At 42.6% G+C, this 19,993-nt stretch overlaps 1 long non-coding RNA gene across 1 annotated transcript in view; it reads left to right on the top strand.

Annotated features, from left to right (window-relative positions):
- Positions 1–19,993, top strand: part of LOC129528109 (uncharacterized) — a 54,011-nt gene that overhangs the window by 25,211 nt on the left and 8,807 nt on the right. The window contains exon 2 of the long non-coding RNA XR_008673325.2: positions 15,084–15,159. This is a non-coding gene — a long non-coding RNA (uncharacterized lncRNA). The remainder of the gene's footprint in view (positions 1–15,083; positions 15,160–19,993) is intronic.

Genomic DNA, 19,993 nt, shown 5'->3' on the forward strand with positions numbered 1-19,993 from the left:
CAGATCCTTTGTTCTAAGAACGACTCCATGATATCTGGTTGGAGACTGCAAGCTGGGTTTCATGGAGAAACTGGCATTTGAAGAGAATCTTGAATGAATGGCAAGATTTCCAGAGATAGAGATGAAATGGAGGAAATTCTAGGCAGAGAACAGAATAGACACAGAAAGTTTAGGCAACATTTAAAGGATTCCCAAACGAAAACACCTAGAGACAACAAATCTAATCTGTTTGCCATTTAAGTTAGGGTATTAGTTTATCTGTTCCACAAATAGTCATTCAACACATACTCTGTATAACACACCATGCTTGGTGATAGAGGACATCCAAAGATGACGCTGGACATTCTAATATATGTTTAAACTAGAAATTTCATTTTGTTTTTGTTTTCTTTTTTTTTGGGGGGGGGGAGTACAGAATCCGGCTCTGTCACCCAGGCTGGAGTGCAGTGGCACAATCTAGGCTTACTGCAGTCTTAACCTCCTGGGCTCAAGTGATCCTCCCACCCCAGCCTCCCAAGTAGCTGGGACTATAGGCATGCACCTCCAAGCCCAGCTAATTTTTGTATTCTTTTTGGTAGAGACGTGGTCTCGCCATGTTGCCCAAGCAGGTCTCGAACTCCTGGGCTCAAGCAATCCACCCACCTCAGCCTCCCAAAGTGTTAGGATTACAGGCATGAGCCACAACACCTGGTGGCATTTTAAATAATAAAAGAAATATATGCATATTTGTATAAAATATAGAAGAGGACAGATAACTAAATTTAAAATGACCTACCTTGTGTAAGCTTATAGATTTTGAAGGTAATGCCTCATCCAGCACACAGAATCAAATATATAAATTTGGATGAACACAGAAGCAATAACTAATTAGCTCAAAGCAACATTTAAATTGATCTTTCCAGTGAAAAGGCATTAGCAAAAGTAATCTAAAGAACACCTGTTTAGATGCACTGGCATCGACAATTAGGTTCTTCAGGGAATGAGGAGTTTCCAGCAGCCTTCACTCCAATAGGAGGCAATAGAGCTCAGCATTTTTATCACTGTAACCAAGAACATTTAAGGAGGCCAGAGGGAAATACTCACATCCACCTCTTAATTTCTAAGAGGAGGCAACTTCCTTAAGTCAGTCACTTAATTAGCATGGGCTGGGGCTGGCAGTAAGTATGCTCTGCAGGATTCGCTGCTTGACACTCTTCCTCTTTAAGAAATCTGGGCTCTAAACTTTTCAGTAAAAGAAAAAAAATTCAGTCCCAACAATGTAACCCAAGGAGCAGGTGGTGAATCTGATTGGTGCAGAGGTAGAAGTGGCAAGTGTGGTGCCCCTATATGGTCTCTAACCTAGAGTAGCTAGTGCTGCCCATGCCGGGTCAGTCTGAAGCCACAAAGGCTGGCACTGCACAACTACAGGGAGTATCATTCACAGAGACCAAGGTGGGAATGTCAAGTGGGAAGCTTGGCTTCACTCCTTGCTGCCGCCTCTCTAGATGCCACCCTAATAATAATAATGGCAGCTAACATTTATTGAGCACTGACTAGATGCCATGTATTTTATGTGCAACATCTCATTGAGTCCTTGCAGCCACTCCACGACCTAGGTAACATTAATATCCCCATTTTATAGACAGTAGGGTGATCATACAATAAATTCGTTATCCCAAACAGGGCACCTTTTACATTTAAAAAAATTTTTTTTAGTAGAGATGAGGTTTCACTGAGTTGCGCAGGCTGGTCTCAAACTCCTGGATTCAAGTGATCCTCCCACCCTGGCCTCCCAAAGTGCTGGGATTATGGGTGTGAGTCACCACACCCAGCCTCAAATAAGGCACTTTTGAGAGAGGAGGTGCTATTACTAATGACACTCGAACAACAGGTGTAAACCAGGTCTGACTCAGGCAAGGCAGAGCGTGTAGTCGCCCTCCAGATAAGGACCTTCAGGTGCAGGGCGCTGGCTTGCACAAAAACAAGGACGTGGCTGAGCCGGGATTCTTTGCAGTGTCAGCCACAGCGTGTTTCCACTGGGCAGCTTTATATCTTCGTCCTGGGCCTTTTGGAGTATCCATGTTTTTTTTTTTTTTTTTTCTGTAAAATGTGGTAATGAAATCTACTTCATATAGTTATGTAAGATTCAATCAGAGCAAAATACCTAAACTACAGGGAGGAGCTTAAAGCAGTAGTCACTCAATAAACCCCACTTCCTTTCCTCTAGCTCGCCTCTGTGTGTCCTCTGCAAATCCCTTCACTTCTCTGGCCTTTCATTGCCTCCCTCATGCAAGAATGGAGTTGGATTAAGGGGAAAACCTCCTCTCAACGCTGGCATTCTTTCTCCTCTGGTTCCTCTGGAGCCCATCTTTGTTCACTCATGTGCAGCAGAAGGAAGAGCCCTCTCCTCTGCTTTTAGTTCAGAGAAATGGCTTCTTTATTCATGCTCCTTTCACTTTCAGTGCTTTCTCTGAGAGGCTGAAATGGTGGATGTGGGAGGCTGTTCTCCCCTCCTATTGTTTCCCTTCCTTTGCCATCGGCTTGTGCTGGAGCTCCTCCTGTGGGTCTCTCCTCAGTGTGGGGGCAGAAATACCAGAGAGTGAGCTGCTGTGCTGTGCTGGGCAAGGAATCCTTTTGGATTTGGGTTGATGGAATTTTTTTTCCCTGCAACTTCATACCTATCACTTTATCCTTTCTTGAAATCACAAAATGTCTGTACATAAAACAAACACACAAAAAAGCCATAAACTGCATTCAGAGGTCACACCATCATGCCAATGTAAGGACCATTTTTCCTAAGAACAAACATTGGAATTGAATTGAGAATCAACACCTTAATGAATCAAAGGCAGTAGGAAGTGAGAAAAGCACACAAGGCTTATGGAATGAGATGGTTCCTGGAGACTGACAGAAATCCTCAGGGCAATGTGGCCTCCAGAACAGGCAAGAGTACCAGCATGCATTTTTCTTCCCTCTCCTTCTTTTCTTCCCTCCCTTATATCTTTGTCTTTTCTTTTCTTTGAGACAGGGTCTCACTCTGTCACCCAGGCTGGAGTGCAGTGGCACGATGACAGCTCACTACAGCCTCAACCTCCTGGGCTCAAGGGATCGTCTAGGACTACAGATATGCACTACCATGCCTAGGAAATTTCTTAATGTTTTATAGCAGGCCAGGTGCAGTGGCTCACACCTGCAATCCCAGCACTTTGGGAGGCTAAGTCCAGAGGATCGCTTGAGTCCAGGAGTTCAAGACCAGCCTGGGCAATATAGGGACACCCTGTCCCTAAAGAAAAATAAAAAAAAATAGCTGGGCGTGGTGGTGCACACCCATAGTCGTAGCTCCTTGGGAGACTGAGGTGGGAGGCTTGCTTGATCCTGGGAGGTTGAGGCTGCAGTGAGCTGTGATTGTGTCGCTGCACTCTAGCCTGGGTGACAGAGCCAGACCCTGTCTCAAAAATAAATAAATAAAAATAAAATTCTTTGTAGAGGTGGAGTCTTGCTACATTGCCCAGGCTGGTCTCAAACTCCTGGCCTCAAATGATCCTCCCACCACGGCTTCCAAAGTGCTGGGGTAACAGGTGTTAGCCACCTCACCCAGCCCCTTCCTTATTTCAAAGAACCTACCTTGTTGCATTTCAGGAACTACTCTAGGCTCTGAGGGTTGGAATAAATAAAAAATAGTCATGCTCCCTGCCTTCACAGAGTTTTCACTGCAGCGGTGAGAGCGGTGTTGATCTAGTAACCACACAAATGTGTTAGATGGTGACCCTGAGGAACGCCATTGAAGGAGAGGTATGATTGGTGCCACAGCCTGCTTTGACCTAGTGAGGGAGGCTGGGCAAGATCTCCCTGAGGAAGTGATGAGGCTCGCACCGAGACGGGAAGGATGAGTCGGCGTTCCGGGCAGAGGAAGCAGCTTGTGTAAAGCCCTGAGGTGGAGGGAAGCTCCTCTAGTTTGAAGAACTGAAAGACAGCCAGGCATCTGGAGCTCTGAGAACAAAGGGGAGAGGGTGCAAGATGGGGCTGGAGAGGGAGGTAGGGCCCAGGCCACACCCAGTTTTGGAGGCCTTTTCACGGATTTAGGCTGTTCCTAAAAATCACGGGCAAGTTTTGCAAGTGTTTTCAGCAGGAAGGTGTTATGATCAGAGTTTATTTGAAAGTGATAACTGCAGGAAAATGGATTCAAGGGAGGCAAGAAAGGGAGCAAGGAAATAATAAGAAATAACAGTAGCTGGTGTGTACAGAGCATGCTACTTTGGGCCACGTACTGGTCTGTGACCTTTATACACATCGCCTCCTTCAGTCCTCACACAGCCCTGTGGGCCAGGGACTATCATCCCTCTCCTTTTACCGAAGAGGAGATTGAGACACAGAATCACTGGACCAGCGTTGGTTGGCTTGTAAGTGCTAGAACCAAGCTGAGACCCTGGTAGTCCCTGGCTAGAGCCTGAAGCTTAGTTACTACATCCCAGGGGCTCCTTCCTGCCCACAGGCTGGGCAGCAGACAGTAGGGGCTTGCTTCAGGGTGGTGGCATGGACAGACCCATAATAATGGAAAGAACTGACAACACCCAGACCAGCAGTACGGGAGGGGAGAGTGAGAGCCAGGTAGGGGAGGGGGGAGGGAGAGCCAGGTAGGGGAGGGAGGAAGGAGAGCCAGGTGGGGGTGCAGCTCAGGGGCTGAAGCGTCTGGGAGGGGCTGGGTTTGAGGTGGCACACATATCCAAGAGCTTGGAGGCTTCTGTACAGCCCTAGAGCTAAGGAAAAGAAAACAGATTTGATAATCCAGTGTGGACACTCTTATTTTCTTTCTTTCTTTTACTAGGAATTCCAGGAGATCAGCTAAGAACTGCCTGCTTTGGTTCTCTTCTTTAAAAAACCAGACCTATGCCAGTTTTGTTCCTGCTTTATTTATTTGTTCAGCTTGATGTTTAATTTTTTTAGTTTCTAAAGGTTTTACTTTCACTGTGAGTGCACTGCTAAAAATTCTGTCTGAAGACTGCTTGGATTCACATGCTCATTGATTCTGCCTCCACCCATTTCAGAATTAACCTGAGCAAATAGCCATGTTTTCTAGTTCCCAAATTCCTCCACTTCTGCCAAATGACATTCTTAAATCTGACATTGGTCAGCCTTGACCCTTGGAATGTATGTATCATTTTATTTCAACAATGCACTTTAGATGTCTACATGTTAAAATATCTTAAGCAATACAGGCTGTACTTTGTCAATAGCTGCTACAAAAATACATTTTAAAATACCCAGTTGCTACATTCTTGCCTAGAGATAATTTACTGGAAAACTTGCTGAAGAACAATCTTCTCATACATTTCTATTAGTAATCTAATAGTTCAAACTACTGGACTACAAAGGCCTATTTGGCAAACCCATTCTCTGACACAATGATGTGGACATGCACACACACACACAGTTTTTAAAAGGAATATGAAGGCATGCATTATTGCAAACATGTTTTAAATTCTACAATATATCACCAGAGGGAGAACCCTAACAAGTTAGTCAGAATTAGAATTCTAACTATGTAGAGTAACTTTGGCTGAGCTATTTTCCCTTGGTGATTCCACAAAGGCAGCAAGGCTCTGTGTATGTTTCTTTGTTAAAATACACTGTGAAATGGGGGTTGGTCGTGCATTCATCAGTTCATACAATGATTATTTGGCATTTACTATGTGCCAGAGTGATGTACCAGGACGGCTATGCTCTTTTTTTTTTTTTTTCTAATACAGGTTCTATCTCTGCCGCCTAGGTTGGAGTATAGTGGCACAATCTGGGTTCACTGCAACCTCCACCTCCCAGGCTCAAGTGATCCTCCCACCTCAGCCTCCCAAGTAGCTGGGACTTCAGGTGCACACCATCATGCTTGGCTAACTTTTTGCATTCTTTGTAGAAACAGGTTTTCTCCATGTTCCCCAGACTGGTTTTGAACTCCTGAGCTCAAGTGATCTGCCCACCTCGGCCTCCCAAAGCGCTGGGGATTACAGGTGTGAGCCATAGCACCCAGCCATAAGCTCCATTTTAAACTTCAATCTTGTGGAAGAATCAGAACTAAAGAAGCAATTCATTACAGGGCAATGATAGTTATGAAAGAGGAAGCACAAGATGCTATGGGAGAAACATCTAACCCAGGGTGAAGCTCATCAAACCAGAGTTTCTGGAGGAAGACAGATGAAAGATGAGACATGAAGAATGAAGAAAAACTATCCAGGAGAAGAGAAAAAGAAAAGAGCTTTCTAGGCAGAAGGATCAGTGCATTCTGAGATTCAGAGTATAGAAGAATATAGAGTATTTAAAGAATGAAAGCAGTAAGGCTGGATCTTAGAATGCAAAAGATGGTTGGTGAATAAGACAAGGTCATGCAGGGTCTTGTAACCATGTTAAGGAACTTGGGATTTATCCTGAGGGTAGAGGAAGCCATTGAAAGGGTCAAAGCAAAGAGTGTAGAGAATTGATGGGGGAGGGGAAGGCTGGAGGCAGAGAGATCAGCTGTTGTAAAGACACAGAGAAACTGGTGGCAAGGACTAGGATAGTAGCTGAGAAGGCAGATTCAAATGACAATTGGAAGGCTGGCTATAGAGAGCAGGGGAAGGAGAAGATGAGAGAAAGACTCCCAACTCTCTGGCTTGGATGACAACACCATTCACTGAAAGAGAGAACACAGGTGCTGAGGCTGATGTGTCTATGGGGCATCTAAAACAGATGACCAGTGTAGAGTGAGTTAGTTGATGAATCTGCACTAAAAATATAGATGTGGTAATTGAAGCTAGTTAAAGGAGTGGAAGAGAGTGTTCAAGAAGAGGTGACTTTATAATAGTAATATGCAGGTCACATGTGATTTTGGAGGTGTAAGATGGGTGGGGATGGAGTCAGAAGCCAGACTGCAGAATGAGCAAAGGAAGAGGAGCAAGTAATAGGCAATGTAGATAACTCTTTCGAGAAGATTAACCACAAAAGGGACTAAAGAGTCCAGGAGCAGCAGCGACAGGTGGTTTAGGAACTGGGAGACTGGTGAATTTGAATATCAATGAAAAACTCCAGAATAAAGAGAGGGGCTGAGGGTTCACCAAAGAGGGACAAAGTCCTACTATGGATGGCATCCAGGGATTGGGAGAAGAAAATAAAGTGGAAAGGATGGATGTGGTGCAGTTAGAGTACAGTCTTGGCTGTGCACTGAGTTGAAGATGTTCTCGCTGATGTTTTCATTTTCTATGTTAGTGGAAGGCAAGATAATCTGTCAGGAACGAGAGGGAGAGGCCAGGTTCAGTGGCTTCTGCCTATAATCCCAGCACTTTGGGAGGCTGAGACGGGTGGATCTCTTGAGCTCAGGAGTTCAAGACCAGCCTGGGCATGTGGTGAAACCCCATCTCTGGTGGTACATGCCTGTAGTCTCAGCTACTCATGAGGCTGAGGCAAGAGGATTGTTTGAGACCAGGATATCAAGGCTGCAGTAAACAGTGATCACACATCACTGCACTCCAGCCTGGGCAACAGAGGGAGAACTTGTCTCAAAAAAAAAAAAAAAAAAAGAATGAAGGGGAGGCCAGGTGCAGTGGCTCACGCCTGTAATCTCAGCACTATAGGAGGCTGAAGCTGGAGGATTGCTTGAGACCAGGAGTTTGAGACTAAATTGGACTAAATAGTGAGACCTCGACTCCATGAAAAATTTAAAAAATTATCTGGGCATGGTGGCACACATCTGAAGTCCTAGCTACTCTGGAGTTTGAGGTGGGAGGATTGCTTAAGCCCAGGAGGTCAAGGCTGCAGTGAGCTACAATCATGTCCCTGCACCCTAGCCTGGGTGACAGAGTAAGATGACTCTGTCTCCAAAAAAAAAAAAAAAAAAAAAAAAAAAGAAGAAGAAAAGAGACTAAGGGAGAAGTTTGCAGGACAGGATAGAGGGATAGAAGAGAATGGAGAAAGTTTTCTTTAAAAAAAATTAGTATATTTTTAATTAAAATAGAAATACATACCTATGGTTTAAAAAAATCCAGAAGAGTATAGTGAAATGTAAGTCTGTGCTCCACCCTAGCCGCCGAGCCCTCCAGCCCTCTCTCTGGAGGCAACCACCATGGCCTGTTGGTTCTTGTATCTTCTTTCAGAGATATTTTATGCCCTGCTCTGACCCACTCCTTTTCACTTAATATCATGTCTTGGAGATAGTGCCACATGAGCACAAATAAATCTACTCCATTATGAACCATGCTTTCTTTAACTGGTTCTTTGTGCATACTTTTGGGCTCACAGGTAAGAGTGTATACATAGGAAAGATATGTAGCCTTGAAATTTCCCTCTGAAGAGACTGTAGCTATTTACATTGTGTTATGCTCCTCCTGACCATAAACAATGCAAAGTATTAGTAAATATCTTTTTTATTTTACTCAGCCTGACAAGTGGAAAATGAAATCTTATTTTGCTTTGGGTTTTTTAAATTGAGAGGAAGAGAATTTTAAAAATATTTAGTGGCCAATTTTGTCTCTTTGTGTGTGTATGTGTGTGTGTGTGTGTGTGTGTGTGTGTGTGTGTGTGAATTGCCTGCTCATGTCCTGGCCCGTTTTTCTTTTGGGTCATTTGTCTTTTTCCTATTGATTTTTAAAAATGGAGAAGATTGAAGTGGATAAGAAGAAAAGGTTGAAGAGTGCTGGGCTTCCAGGGCACCCACCAGGGTCCCCCATTTCTGCAGAGGAGCTGCAGACAGAGCCCTGTAGGTTCTTTTTGAATTGAACAGCTCTTAGTTGAACTGATGTCTGCAGCCTTGGCCTGTGATTTCTTTCTCCAAGAGGTTTACAGTTCCATGAGGCCTGCAAGGCAGAAAGGGAAGGACGGAAATCCCCATTCTCGGAGTCTGCATTGTTGGCCTGTGAGACGGTGGGGAGAAGCCTGTGGAGGAGCAGGTATCTGGATAGAAAGAGTCCCTGGCAGTGGGTGAAGCTCCCTGAAGCTCTGAGTCAGCTCAGACCTCGACACCCAGCTGCCCTGGGGAAGGGATTTCAGAGCCTCCTTGCTGGATCTTGGTGTTTACTTGTGGGCACAAGTGTCCTCTACTTGATCTATGTGGTGTGGCCTTCCAGACCTGGAGTGGACCAGCCCATCCCTGGTCTACTCTACTTGGTCATTCTGGATGCAGTTCTTGATGCCTACCTGCCCCAAGCTGGGCACCTTCTCACACGGACTGTCACCACTGGGATTGCCCCTTGCCAGCCACTCTCCTGGTCCGTACCTAGCCCTGGGCCAAAGGGCCAGAGGGCCGGAGGGTGAGGAAGCAGGGTGGGGCTGCAGCATCCTTGTTCTCAGCAGGTAACTGGCTCCCACCTGTGGCATTTCCCACAGTTCCACAGAGAAGGTTCAGGGCCTGGAAGCCATGTTATACCCTAAACTCCTCAATAGGAAGCCAAAAAAGTACCTTATCTCAGGGCAGAACTTGGAGCTTCTGTTACATATGAAATGTCAAAGAGATGTGAGCTGTTTTGTAAATGATCTTATCACAACATACAAATCATACAGTTAAAAATGACCTAAGAAGTGAAAGGACAGAAACACATTTCAAGCATTTATTAGCACAGGAGACATGCCAGGTGCACGTGACATTTGGCCCTTACCATTCCTGATAAGTAGTGACCGTTATTATCCCCACTTTGCAGATGACAAAAGGGAGGCTTAGGTCATTTAAGTAACTTTCTTTAAACTACAGGGCTAGAAAGTGGCAAGGCAAGCATTGGAACCTAGCACTGTCTAAGGCTATCACTCTATGCATCCATGTACCCACTGCATGAATGTAGCTGTGGCTAAAGAAGATCTTACAGACTCAGCAAGTAGCTTCATGTTTCTTGATACTTTGAAGATTCTTCTTTTCCTGAAAAAGAGGCCTGTCTAGGAGTTCTAGATAAAAACAGACCCACCTTGCCTTATTAAGCAGGGCCCTTACCTTAGACCAGCTGAGCGTCTCTTTTGTCTATGGAGTTTCCACGGGTGGGTGACGGCTTAAACTACAGAAATCATTATTGAAGGAGGCATTAACATTACCACTCCTGATACTCAAATGCATTGGTCCATCTAGCATTTTCCAACTAAACTTTCATAACCATTGCTTTTAGATTCCACTGGCTTAATTTTTTTTTAATTTCTTGTCCCCACCTCCCACCCAACTCCTTCGTTTTTGAGTGGAGGCTCAAGCTTGGAATCTGGCATCCGTGGAGGTTTGACATTGACAGGTACTGGGGTACAGACCCAAAACTAAAATTCAGAGAGGCAGATTATTTTATTTTTCAACTGCCTTGATGGCTGAAGGTGGTAAACATGTCACTATGTCACAGCTGAAAAGGAAATTGAACACACAGAAAAAAATGACACACCCAATAACCCACTATTTACAACATTCAAACATTCAAAAACCATGGACTGTGGCAAGTTTTTTTTTAACCTTGTTTTTTTCATAAAGATTAATAAGAGGTCTAACTGAATTCTTTCTTTCTTTCTTTTCTCTTTCTTTCTTTTCTTTCTTCTTTCTCTTTTTCTTTCTTTTCTTTCTTCTTTCTCTTTTTCTTTCTTCTTTCTTTCTCTCTTCCCTCCCTTTCTTTCTTTCCTTCTTTCTTTCTTTCTTTCTCTTTCTCTCTCTCTCTCTGTCTCTCTCTCTCTCTGTCTCTCCCTCCCTTCCTTCCTTCCTTCTTTCTATTTTAACTTGTATTCTTTAGGTAGATGCTGACATTAAAGTACTACCTTTCGTTACAACATAAACTATTTCCTGAGACATTTATAGAGTGAACCACGTGGAAATGAGAATATACTTCTACTGATAAAAATTACTGTAGTCTATTAACTTCTCCAAAACATCAGCAATTTTGTAAAATTGTTTCATATCTATTTTCCTCTTTGTCTCTAGAAACCAACTTTTAGAGAAGTCTTTCAAAATTTCTCAAGCTACAATGTAGTAGATGGTTTCTAAAATGCTAAAAATACCAAAATAGTACCCTGAATTTCAATGCCGTCTCCTCCACTGTAAGTTCCTAAGCCAATATTGTGACTGTCTTGGAGGGGGCCTGGAGAGTGAGAATGAATGAAGAATGAAGCTTTTCTTTCACAGACAGTGGAACTGACCCCAATCATAATTTTCAGTTCCTAATAAGGAAAATTGCAGCCAATTAAAATGGCCCCAAATTAATTATTGTTGAAGCTAGCTTTTTTGTGTGTGTGTAGTTGGAAACTAAAAGGGTGGTGCTAATTTACAAATAACAAGACATAGAGGAAGCTAAAAGAAGCCTAACCTTCCAGGTTGGCATTGAGGGGCAGGACTCAGCCACCCCCTTCTTTAAACAAGACAACAGTGGCTGCCTGTGTGGGTTCCTATGTTTGAGGAGTATGTTTCCTAAAGTCCACTATTGCTCTTTTGTTTTCTTAAGGGGAGCAGATGTATTGGCGCTAACCAGAAAGGAAAAGGGGAGAAAGGAAAATACACTTCTGAGTTAGAGAAAATTTGTGACTTAATATCTCAATGAATGTGAATTAAATTTCATTGGCAACTGCACCCATAGTCATAGTAACTGAAAAAGGAGAAAAATTGCAGTTTCTGGACAGACTGGATTAAAGACATCAGTGACAGCTCCCTGGAAGTTCTAAGAGTTGCTTCCTCAGCACTCTTCTCTCCCCCACTTTTCCCCACCCCTGGGTTCTCACTCTTTGGCTTATTTGGAGGTGATATTAAGAAACCTATGTCTGAAGAACATGATCTCCAAAAAAAGCATTGCATTGTCTATTTGGAGACAGGCTCAGTTAAGAATCCTGGCTCTCCCACTTGCAAGCTGTGTGATATGGTCAAATCACTTAACCTCTCTCAGGTTCAGGGTGCTTGTCTGTGAAATAAGGACAATATGACCCGTCATGTACTTTTTAGGGTGCCTGTGAAGAAATACATAAATGCAAGCTTCTGGATTCTAGTTTTTCCCCAACCACTTTCTAGCTGTGTGATTTCATGAAGTAACTAACTTATATGTGCCTTATATATGAATTTCCATCTTTGTAAAACTAATGCCCATCTGATATAGTCAGCAATAATAATACTCATCTCAATTAGTCTTTTAAAAGTTAAAGGAGATGAAACATCCCTTGAAAATGTTTGGCACATAGTAAGTGCTTAATAAATATTAGCTGTTATTATTAATATTAAATAACAAGAGTAAAGTGCCCAAGACTTGATCGAGAAAGTGTGTTCTATAAATGGTTACACCTATTAGTTTGAAAGCTGTAACTGTGTATATTTTGACAAATCTTCAACTATTCAAGCTAAATACACAAATACACATATCTCTAATTTTTTAATGTTTTATTAAAGTATAACACATACAGCAATCTGCAGATGTCTTAAGTATAAATTTAATTATATTTAACCTCGTTTTTAGATGATTTTAAAAAGCTAGACACTTTCTCTGCTGAGCCTGTCGATTAGAAGAAAGGAGATTAATTTATTGAATTAAAATATAGTTTTATTCAGATGTATTAGTCTGTTCTCACACTGCCATGAAGAAATACCCAAGACTGGGTAATCCACGTGGCTGGGGAGGCCTCAGGAAACTTACAATCATGGCAGAAGGGGAAGCAACACATCCTGCCTCACATGGCAGCAGTAGAGAGAAGTGCAGAGCAAAGGGGGGGAAAAGCCCCTTATAAAACCATCAGATCTCATGATAAAATCTTATAAAACCATATAAAACCATCAGATATCATAAGAACTCACTCACTGTCATGAAAACAGTATGGGGGAAACACCCTCTTAAAAAAAGAAATGCTACCTTAAATATACACATTTTTTAGCAAAAAAACAGCATGCATTTTATTAATGTAATCACTCCATCTTAACTACACTCCAAAGATTCCTTGGAATCACCAGGACATTGGCAGTTGCTGCAAAGAAGAGGTGGTGACACTGATAAAAGCGCCTGGGAGTTTGACCTCTTTAGCACCCCTGATCTGGGATCTTAATTTTTTTTCCCTTAATTGATTACCTCTTGCAGGAAGTTCAATAGCTTCTTTGAAAGCACTTGACAGACAGATGTTTTGCATAAACATCTGTTTATGAAGCATAAACACCAACATCTCCTGGCTTTGAAAACCCTTTATTCTGAAAGCTTTGGCTGATTTCACCTATTACAAGCAAATGACAATTCCTCTTAGCAACTTTTCCACCTAGCAGTTGACATGTTTATTTTGACAATGATTGTAAAATTCATTCTGATTTCCAAAACATCCAAATGTGAAAAAACAGGATTCTTAGAATTAAGAAGACATTATTTTAATACTTTGCGACATACATTTGACCAAAAGCAACACAGGTTATCTATGTGTAAAAAAACTGGATATTGTAAGGGTGACTGCCTATTTGGCTTTGTAATTTGGGAACTAAACTGCAATAAGGGGCCAGAGATTTGAAGGGGGGAGTCTTAGATATTTTCTCCAATGCAAATACCACCTCAAGATAACTTATCTTTCATATAATCATCATCCTTTTGAAGTGCCTACTCTGTGCCAGACACTGTGCTATATACATTATCTCTTTTAGGCTTCATAAAAAATTGTATTAAAAAACCGGGGCTCAGAGAAATAATTGTTCCAGCTAACTCATCTGTGTGGAAGATCTTGAATTTGAACCCAAGACTGTCAGACTCCAAAGCTTAGACTCTTTCAAGTACAATAACTTTCTCCAGTTGTGTCACGTGAAGTATATTTAGTGTACTCAGAACACAAAGAATGACTCCAAGGATCTGTTAGGGGCCGGAGGAGGAGTAGTGTCACACATACACGCACACACAAACACACACACACCAATGCATTAGGCAGTTTCCCTAATAAAAGAGACTCAGTGATGGCTGAAGGTGCTAAACATGTCACTATGTAACAGCTGTTTAAAGCATAAAAACTTCACCAGCGTAGACCATCGGAGGGCGGGTTGGATTGAATTAGTAGAAAGTATGAATTTTAAACTCATTTACATAATAAAGATTTTCCTAATCCCTTATGGATTTCAAAATGGATTTCCATCTATTCTCTCATTTCATGATCATAACAACCTCCCAAACTAGGCAGAGTTGATATTATCAATCCAATTTTAGGTAAGAAAAATAAGGGCTGAAAAAGTTAAGTGCCTTGCCTATGGTCATAGAGCTATTTAGTGACAAACACACATCTTGTTACTCTGCAGGGTGACCTAACAAATTCCTTCTGAACTGCCAGATAATTATTGGATAAGAATGATATGTATTCTTCAAAAAATTAGCCGGGTGTGGTGGCGGGCACCTGTAGTCCCAGCTATGCGGGAGGCTGAGGCAGGAGAATGGCGTGAACCCGGGAGGCGGAGCTTGCAGTGAGCCGAGATCGCGCCACTGCACTCCAGCCTGGGCGACAGAGCGAGACTCCGTCTCAAAAAAAAAAAAAAAAAAGAATGATATGTATTCTTATATTAATTATTCATACATAAGGGATTGCCTGAAGTGCTTAAAGATGTATTTCAAACATTCCTCCTGTAATCTCATTTACATCATTCTTCTGCACTACTTAGCAAGACAGGGTTTGCTAAATGGAAGGAAAATTTCTGCCCAGGTCCCCATCAAGTTATTATAAATTCCAAATTAATAGGGTCTAAATAAACAAGAGCTTATTATGGAGCTAAAAGCTGATAATGTTATTTGTTTCTGATATCTTTTTTCATTTGCCTCAGCCTCAATTTAAGCATTTTATCTACTGCATTTTTTTTCCTGTTTCCTCATTAGAGAAACAGGGCAAGAGAGGCATAGAAGGAAAGAATCACTTGTATGTGAATAGAATTAATAACCTGAAATTATAGAAGGGGGTGAAGAGGCATCTTTTTGGTAATTTATCATAATGTTTAGTAACAGCAATTTGCAGTAATGAAATAACTAATCTTTACTTCTCCTGGGTATGTGTTATATTTTTCGGCTTATGCTTTACTTACTTTTTTTTATTACTCCATTTCCTAAATTATTTAAACTTGCAAGGCAACCTCTAACTTATTAATGGTAAGGCAGGCTTCGGAAATGAGAATCATGCAAATAACGATTTCATTTTTTACCCGTGTTTTTAAGGTACTGAGATATCTTTGTCATTTACCTGGGATTTACAGGGACCAAAAAGCTGGACATCATTCACCACCGGGAACAGGTAACCCAGCTTGAACTCTAAGGGCCATGAGGACTCACCTCTATAAAATAAGCTTCATATAAATAGCATCTGGGTGGAAATTTGGTTTTCCTTGTGCTGGGTTTCCTTATGCTTTTAAAAGAATCCTAAGGGATTGAGATGAGTAAGAGACAGGCCGGTAGCATGAAAGGCCCAGTGCTCTTAGAGATACTTCTTCCATGATTAAAAAATAATGAATTTTTTGTTTGCCAGGTGCAAGGAATAAACACTCTTGGATTCTCTCTGTCCTGTCGTTTTCCCTCTAATCTACAAACACACCACAAAGGCTCCTCTGTTCCTTCCCTCAATCACATTTCTCATTCAGACGTCCTTCCTGTTTGGGGTTCTGTTTCTTACTTCCATTTGGTTCTTTGCTTTCCTGTATGGGCTTCTAAGTTTGTTTGTTTTCAGGTTTCTTACATTTTTCTATTTTGAATTGTTCCTTTCTGCATCACAACCTCTATGTGTCGCTCCTTTTTCATTTTGCTCCCTGTCTATTGTGTACCTGGTATTATTCATCATCTTTGCTTCTATTTACTTCCCTCCTCCTAGCTCTTATTTCTTTATCTCTGGCCCCTTACTTCCTCTCCTTGATTCTCCTGTTCCCATCTCGATGCCCTTTGACCAAACATCCTCTCCCCATCGCTACTTAAAACAACTGAAGAAACACTCCCAACTAGAATGGAGTAGTGAGAATACACTGGAAAGAATAGAAAGGTGGCAGAGTGAACCTGGGAAGGGTGTGCTAGTTGCATTAACGACTTCCCCATCCTCTGCTGGCCTCCTCCTCTGTCTGCGTGCGTGCGTCCTTGCAAGGGAAAGACGCAGCACAAAGGAAAGGAGCAGGAGGAAATGAAGGTGAGGGCTCAGGGCACGGGGACTGCCAAGCTGTTCTTTAAATACTACCCACTCAGCGTTCGTCTTGGGAACTCCACAGAACAAGGTTGTATTTCAAGCACAGAGCAACTCAAATCAGCTTCCCCGGAACTGGGATCCAGATGCTCTTGAAACAAAACTGCAGGGCAGTATAGTCAGAACGTTTCCACTTGACCCTAGATTGCTCTAAAACTACTCGTGGAAGAGTGCTAACACCGGCCTCCAGAACAAACATCTTACTTCTCATGGTTGCCTATGACCCAGCCTCACCCTTGGCATTTTTTAATTTTAAAAATATTTCCATATGTTTATAAATAAATCACATGTTTTAGAACCACCTTGCTGTCACTCTGATTGTACTGCACAGGAAAAATCCGTGACAGTTCACAATGTGGAAATTTTGCTTCTTTCTCACCCTTCAGAAAAAAAAAAAAGCATAATAAGTATTTAAAAGCCAGATGAACAAGGAGCTCTCAGAATAACAATTTTACCAGCCCAGTCATAGTAAGAAGACCAAATGTACAAACAACTTGACCTTTCCTCCTTTCCCTCCTGTGCCTGGGTGGCTTCTGAAGCACCGTGCAGTCCCTGTTTGAGGACAGTGGGACCCAGGAGTGGCTCCTCTCACCTGGAGTGCTGCTGAGGAAGGATGATGACATCGCTGACGCCGTTTTTTCCTTTTTCAGGCAGGTGTCCGTTTGTTGATTTTGAAACTGAGTCCCAGGGAAAACACCTAGCTGTTCACATTCTTCAAAACAACAACAAACCAGCACTTTTGTAAATGGTTTTAATTTTGACAAAAGAAGGCCTTTTTCTAAGGTGACGTGAACGGGGGAAATTACCTCAAATTTATGACATTATTTTCTAGCATCCTGTGTGATGTCAGTCATCCCTCCCCTCCTACCCTGGCCTATTCTTTAGATGAAAGGGAGCGGAGCTGGGTCTTAGGAGTCGCTGAAGGAAGGACAACAAAGGCTACGTCCTGAGGCTTGTGCCTGACCCTGCACTGATTGAGGGTGGGTCTGAGTGAGGGCTGCACCTTCCTGCTAAGGCAGCTTCCAGGTCTCAGGCTCTGCCCACTCAGGGCTGCCGTCATGTGGGGACTTCTTGGTCCATGTGGGTCCTCTCTTCAACAATATCTGCTTATTTTTGTTTTTATTTCCTGGCTTCCAACAGATAACAAAAGGATGAGCTAAAAGCTGATTCCATATAATAGAAGGATACACACACACAGAGTTAGGAATAAATTATTCCGACAAATATAAGCAAAAATTATGTGCTGGGGCTCTAGTTTTAGTGCTCATTTTTACTCTCTAAAGAAGTTTTGAAATATAACAAAAATAAAACACAAGAAAAAAATCCATGGCCAGATGGGGTCCAGGTACTGATATTCTTGAGTTTTTCTGTTTCTGTTGGTTTGAGACGTCGCTGGCCTCTGATTCGTACCTTCTAGGGCTGGTGTAGAAGGGTCACTGCCTGGCTGCTGGGCTTAGGACTCTCATCCCCTTTGAGGAGCTGTGTCACTGTCTTTGTCTCTACTGGGTGACAGATAGGGCTTGAGCAGCTGTGCACAGTGTTAGCTCCTGCACGGAGCCAAGCACTGGTCTAGCTTAGGATAGCACCCTCCCTGCTGGCATGGGCAGGGCTCTGGGCCTCTCCCCTCCGCCCTGCCGCTGAAGGAGGGGTTTAACTGGCTCTCTGCACTCTGCAGGAAGGGAACCACCTCCAGGCTGAGCGTTTTCAGTAAAAACCCACCCCTGCAATGGAGAAGCCATGAGCTCCTGTTATGTATGTCGTCGCACAAACATCCCGCACTGAAATCAGCTGAGGTTTTACTCTTACTCCACTTTCTGACCATTGTTAAGAACTATGACTTTAGTAGATGTATTAGTTCCCTAGGACTGCCATAAGAAAGTCTCACAAAATGGGTGCACACCTATGTGATAAAAATGTATTGTCTCACAGTTCTGGAGACCAGAGGTCCAAAATGAAGATGTTGTCACAGCCACGTTGCCGCTGAAGGTGCTGGGGAGGAGGCCATTAGACCCCCCTAGCTTCCTGCAGCCTCAGGGCCTCCTGGGCTTAGCTGCCTCCCTCGAATCCTCCTTCTTCACATGGCCTTCTTCCTGTTTCTTTGTATCTTCTTCCCTCTGTGTGAGTCTGTCTTTGTATCCAAATTTTCCCTTTTCGTAAGGATACCAGTCTTACTGGATTAGGGCCCACCCTAATGACCTCACTTGAACTCAGTTAAATGTGCAAAGACCCTGTTTCCAAATAAGACCACATTCTGAGGTATGGGAGTTAGGACTGATGGGAATTGGGACTGCAATGTATCTTTTTAGGGGGAACACAATTCTGCAAATAACCATCATCTACCTTGTCATTTAAATATTTTCTCAACTTACAAAAAATTATCTTGTTTTGTGAATCAGCACAAGGAATGTTTGGTAACTAGAGTAATAATGAATGAGATTCAAACAAATGGCAAAGAGGAACTGCTTGAGAGGTTAATAGTGGCCTGAGCTTTAGGAACTTCTGCTCGGCCACTTCCTCTGGTGTGTGTCTGCTCAAGCCTCTTCTTCTGGTTTCCCCAGCAAACTGGGAATCTGATTTATACTTTCAACTGAGATATCAGCACTGGGACACATCTGAGCTGCCTTAAAAAAATTGATTTTATTTTATTTTATTTTTTACTGTAATAGTGGCTCTCACCAGTAACAACAACAACAAAAAAAACCCAACAACTTTTCATTATCTATGAAGGAGGGGAGATGCTGGAGCATGTATTAATATGTCAATAGGGATACATTGGTTGCCCAGTAGCATTCACACCTATTATTGTACAGTCATGATGTAAACCTTAAAGTGACATTTAAGGGTTTTTGAGATCTTGATATGAAAAGTAATTGAAAAGAATTTTTAGAATTGGGTTGTCATAGCAGTTTCTTAATAATGTCAGAGCGTATTAGGGTTAATGAACATCTTGGGTTCTCCTGATTTCCTAGGCAGCATTCATAACGAACCCATGATTCAAGCCTTACCCTCCAGGGCTTACGCATTGGTTAATCATCTTTCATTTTCATAGCATACCTTCTGCTCCCACAGATTCTCATAGCAGCCTCTATGGTTAAGAGAAATAGATATGATGAGCAAATGAGAAAAATGAGGAGGCTCAAAGAGTGGAGGGACCTCACAGCTGGTCCCTGGGAGTGCCAGGGCCTGCTTCTCCAGCCCAGGGTTCCTTTCATTTCAGCTGGCTGCTGGCTCCTCTTACCAATCCATGGTGCTCTAAAAGGTGCTGATTTCATTTACAGGTTAGGCTAGTTTTCAGCGTCCTGTTTGAACATTCTGTTTTTGATTTTTATTTTCCAGTTTTTCTAGTTGGGTAAGACTCGGGTAGGTAAACTGGATCCTAGGAGAGATTTCTTACCTATCCCACTCTGAACTGTAAAGGCTTCCCTGCAGGTGGGATTTAAAAGGGAAATCAGTGAGAGTAAGCCTGGAAGAGCCAGGTGAGAGATGGAGACCAAGCCTTGTTTTTGCATAGGGCAGACAGGAGTGCTTCATGCAAATGGGAGCATGCACGGGAAGGCTGGGTAGTCTTTCCTCTCTGAGTTTTCCTCCCAATCAGAAAAATTTATGTTTTCCTTCCTGATAATTTACTAGCAGTGTAGAAAATTAGCTCAGTCATTTTTTTTTTAATTGAAACAGGGTTTCACTATGTTGCCCAGGCTGGCCTCGAACTCCTGAGCTCAAGCGATCCACCTGCCTTAGCCTCCCAAAGGGCTGGGATTAATAAAGAACTGGTTAAATAATGGTGTAGTCACATAAGGGAATACTACGCATCTGTTAAAAAGAATTAGGTATGTCTCTATTCTTTAAAATTTTAAGATGTATTACATAAACAAACCAAGGAACAGAGCAGAATAAAAGTTATCTG

The sequence above is a fragment of the Gorilla gorilla genome, chromosome 19 (genome assembly GCF_029281585.2).
Source record: "Gorilla gorilla gorilla isolate KB3781 chromosome 19, NHGRI_mGorGor1-v2.1_pri, whole genome shotgun sequence".
NCBI lineage: Eukaryota > Metazoa > Chordata > Mammalia > Primates > Hominidae > Gorilla > Gorilla gorilla.